The sequence below is a fragment of the Tupaia chinensis genome, unplaced genomic scaffold, assembly GCF_000334495.1.
Source record: "Tupaia chinensis unplaced genomic scaffold, TupChi_1.0 Scaffold000007_1, whole genome shotgun sequence".
Classification (NCBI taxonomy): Eukaryota; Metazoa; Chordata; class Mammalia; order Scandentia; family Tupaiidae; genus Tupaia; species Tupaia belangeri.
In genome coordinates this window covers 3175952-3180606 of record NW_006159436.1, presented here as the reverse complement: position 1 = coordinate 3180606, position 4655 = coordinate 3175952, and the positions used below count along the sequence as shown (strand labels likewise).

General features: G+C 41.8%; 1 long non-coding RNA gene across 3 annotated transcripts in view; it reads left to right on the top strand.

Moving 5' to 3' along the window:
• Window positions 1-4655, top strand: part of LOC102502995 (uncharacterized) — a 107089-nt gene that overhangs the window by 24410 nt on the left and 78024 nt on the right. The window lies entirely within an intron of this gene.

The window sequence follows — 4655 nt, the reverse complement described above, 5'->3', positions numbered from 1 at the left end:
GGCGTGTGCGTGCATGCCCAAGATCCCGAGAGGAGAATGGAGGAGAAGGGATTGTGGTATGGCCATCCCCCCTAGGGGGGCGGGGTGATTTCTCGCTTTCTATCTCTGTCTTTCTGGCGAGTACATGCACCCTATAGCAAATACCACTCCAAAAAAAGAAACAAACAAAAAAAAAGAATGAAACAATTAAACCCACCCACCTATGATGCATGCTGTATAGTTCAGTTCTTTCAAAACTTACAGGGTTTTGCTATAGGGCAGGTGTGCTCGCCAGAAAGACAGAGTGACAGAGAGATAGAAAGTGAGAAATCACCCCCCAGGGGGGATGGCCATGCCACAATCCCTTCTCCTCCATTCTCCTCTAGGGATCTTGGGCAAACACACACATACACCCGGCATGAGTTTAAGCCACCGGGTCTGGGACTCAAACCATGGTTGAATGCATAGGAGTCCAGTGATATAGCCATTACTCTAACTGCTGGTCTCAAAACTTACAGAATTCCTGAACTCTCTCAGGCTAGCATCATTCTGTAATCAAGCTAACATAGGTTGACATGAATTCTCCCACTTTTATCCTCTAATTAATTCATTTTGGTATCTAATTAAAAACATGAATTCAGGGGAGTTAGGTTAAGTAAACAGTGTTTATTAATTAGAAATTGAAAAGTCATGTTAACAACTATGTTCACCAAGAACTGAATACCATTTAATCAAATACAATTCTTACAAAATAGATTAATGCTTTTTAGGAGGCCTTTCTTATACATCAGGATTATGGCCATTCCCCCAAGGTGGGTGATTTCTTACTTTCCCTCTCTCTGCCTCTCTTCAGTGAACACATGTAAAACCCATGGGCTAGAAAAAAAAAAAAAACAGAATAAGAAATAAAATTGGCAAAACGTAGTTAAACACAGTTAAACAGAGTTCTGCAGAACTTCTCAGAGCCTTTAATATGGTAATATGCATTATGAATCCAAAGAGTGAGCTACAAGATCTCTCCAATGTCTTTCACCATAGACCTTGTTTTTCGTAGAATAGTCATTAACTTCAGAGGAAACATGGCCAGAGAACACGATTTGGAAAACTTCATAGGAGATCTTGTTCACCATGCCAGGATTTAGCATGCTGCCTGGCACATAAGTGCAATCTATGCCAACAATTTCTAAATGCCTGTTTCCAGATCCGGTCTTTTTTTCAGAACTCCAGACTCAGTTATCCAATAACCTTTGCTCGGTTAACTAGTGAGCTCCTCAAACTTGACATGTCCACAGCTCAACTTTGAATCTTTCCTACAAAACCTATTCAGGGGCCGGCAGATGGCACGGTGGTTAAGGTGCTGGACTCCCATATGGCCAAGAGCAGTTCAAGTCCTGGGTCTGGCGGCTTGCTTTCTGGGGCTGGCAGGTGGCGTGGTGATAAAGGTGCTGGACTCTCACATGACTGACCATGGTTCAAGTCCTGGACCCGGTGCTTCTTTTCAGAACCAGAAGTTAGCGTAATGGCTATGTCGCTGGACTCCCACGTAGTCGACCGCGGTTCGAGTCCCGGACCCAGCAGCTTAAAACTCACAATGGGCACGTGTGCGTGCGGGACCAAGATCCGGAGAGGAAAATGGAGGAGAAGGGATTCCAGTGTGGCCATCCCCTCTGGGAGGGTGATTTCTTGCTTTCTGTCTCTATGTCTCTCTCTGTCTGTCTGGGGAGCTCACGCGCCCAATAGAGACAATCTCTAAAAAACAAAAAACAAACAAACAAACAAAATAGAGAAAATCTCTAAAAAACAAACAAACAAAAAAAAAAAAAACCTATTCAACCTGCGACCTCCCCATCTCAATTGACACAAATTTTGTTCTTCTCGTGACTCAGGCTAGAAGACTTATTGTCATTCTTGACTTATTTTTCTTATCTAATCCATCAAAGAATAGCATTTTCTCTGCCCTCAAAACCTACTCAAAATCTCACATGACTATGGCTTCCTGAGCTTCCTGGCTCTGAGCCACCATCCCCTTTCACCTGGATTTCATGTATTATTATTATTTTATTATCATTTTATTTCATATTTGTTTCCATCCATAGTTCCTAACTCACGACTGTTTGTCATTGTATTCTGAAACAGCTTAGGAAAAGCAGCTTAAAAATAGCTTCAAAGAGATAAAGGTGAAAAGCCGACTGACCTTCTCCTGCCCTCATTCTCTTTCACCTGCTGCTTTTTCTCCCCCAAGGGAGGTGCTAGAAACTAACTCTTCCATTCCCCAGCACCACCTTTCTGATGGAAAATCACAAGACCTTCATTTCAGAGGAGTCCGGCTCTCTCTCAGGTGGAAGGAGCACTGCTTAGAGAGGCCAAGAATCTGAACAGAGAAGGCCTTGCTGGGTTTTCCCACCCAGTCTGTTAGCATCTCACACTCTCACACCCATGAACAGAAGTCTCCATAAAGACCACAAGAACGGGTTCTCCATAAAAACCCAAAAGGGTGGGACACCCCATCTCCACAGGTAAACTCCTGTGCTTAGGATTGCTTCCAGATCTCGCCCTAGATATCTCGTCATCTGGCTGTTTATTCATATCCTTTAAAATATCCTTCATAATAAGCAGGAACGGTAAATTGTTGTGAATTCTGGGAGCTGCTCTAGCAAATTAATACAACTTAAGAAGGGAAGGAGGCCATGGGAACCCCAACGTGTAGCTGGTTGGCCAGAAGTTTGGAGGTCTGGACTTCGGACAGGCATCAAAAGTGAGGGTAGTCTTGGACAGACAGCTCCATGGCTCTTGCGATCTAGCCATTTTGGGAGAAAGGAAGATGTCCCACTGATAACTGGGCCTCCAGCATACAAAACTTGTGTGGTAGGAAGACCCCTTTCAAGTCTCCTGTCTCTGTATCAGTCTTTGTCTCTCTCTACCTCTGTCTCTGTCCTCTCTCTCTGTCTTTTTTTAAAATTTTTGCTTTTTAGAATTTTTTAAGGTGAGGCATTTTACAGGGCTCTTTGGCCCCTCCTAGGCCTTTATCTTGTTAATAATCCCCTCTCCTTCTCCCAGGACAGCCCTTCTTCAAGAGACAGACAGCTCCATGGCTCCTGCGATCTAGCCATTTCCGCGCCGCACGGTATTCTAATTTTTGAGTTTTATTGAAATTTTTTGAATATTAGTTTTTTTTAGATTTATTTAAAAGTTTTTCTCTTTTTCTCTGTTTCTTGTCTGTTTTTTGTTTGTTTGTTTGTTTTTTGTTTTGCTGTTGTTGGTATTGTTTCCCTCTCTCTGCTTCCTTTTCTGCACACTCCTCGACTCTCAGATTGAACTTCCAAGTTTGGGAGGAAACCGACCATCCACCAGATGACTAGAAATCGCTGCAGGACCACAAGAAATATGGGGAAGCAGGAAAATACCTCTCCCACAAGGGAAATGGATAGTTCCTTTTCATCCACACACAGTTCAATGGAAATCATGGAAATGTCTGATAAAGAATTCAGAACATTCATAATGGCAAAGCTAACAGAGATGGAAGAGAAGAGAGACAAGGAACTGCTGAAGAGGAAGGAGAAAGAAGTTGAAGAGTTCCAGGAGGTGAGGAAATTCATGCAAGATCTAAAAGAGGAATTTCACACTTTACAAAAGAATCAGATGGAACTGTTAGAGATGAAGGCTATAATACAAGAAATCAAAATCTCCCTTGAAAGTATTAAAAGCAGACTAGATCATACAGAAAATAGAATCTCTAATGTAGAAGAGAAAATGGTTGGCCTAGAAAAATCCACCGCGAAGACTGAGAAAATGGCCCAAAAATTTGAGAATAATATGCGAGAAGTACTAGATACCATCAAACGTCCAAACATCCGGATAATAGGCATCCCAGAAGGTGAAGAGACTCATAAGGGCATTGATAATCTATTCCATGAAATCTTACAAGAAAATTTTCCAAACCTGGAGAGGCACTCAAAGATTCAGTCCCAAGAAATACAGAGGACCCCAAATAGAATCAACCCAAGAAGATCTTCTCCAAGACACATTATAGCCAGATTGACCAAAACCACAGACAAAGACAAGATACTAAGACTGGCAAGAGAAAAAAGGCAAGTTACCTACAAAGGGTATCCCATCAGACTAACGGCAGACCTCTCATCGGAAACAATGAGAGCGAGGAGAGAATGGGAAAATGTATTCAAAGTATTAAGGGAAAAGCAATTTCAACCGAGAATTCTGTACCCAGCAAGGTTATCGTTCATTTGGGAAGAAAAGACACGAACTTTCCCAGATAAACAAAACCTGAAAGAATTTACCAGCACCAGACCGGATCTCCAAGAAGTTCTTAAGGGAGTGCTATGTCAGTAAAATTAAATGCAGACACACAGAAATAAGAGTTCAGAAACTAAGAAAATGGGCAACTTAATTGTAGGGCCAAAAGCTGGAGTTGAGTATTACATCCCAGATTTCAATCTGGAACATCGAACCTCAACAGATACAGAAGAAAGATTAAGTACATGAGACTGAACTGATGAAACAGTATTCTACGACTTGACTAAAATATTGCTGCTAATGGAATTTTATGGATGATAACATGCATGATTAAACCACTATGCAGTTTACTCTAGAGGAGAAACCACATTTAGTATGTTGTGATGATGCTCAGGGAATGAATGCAAATTAAAAAAAAAAATTCA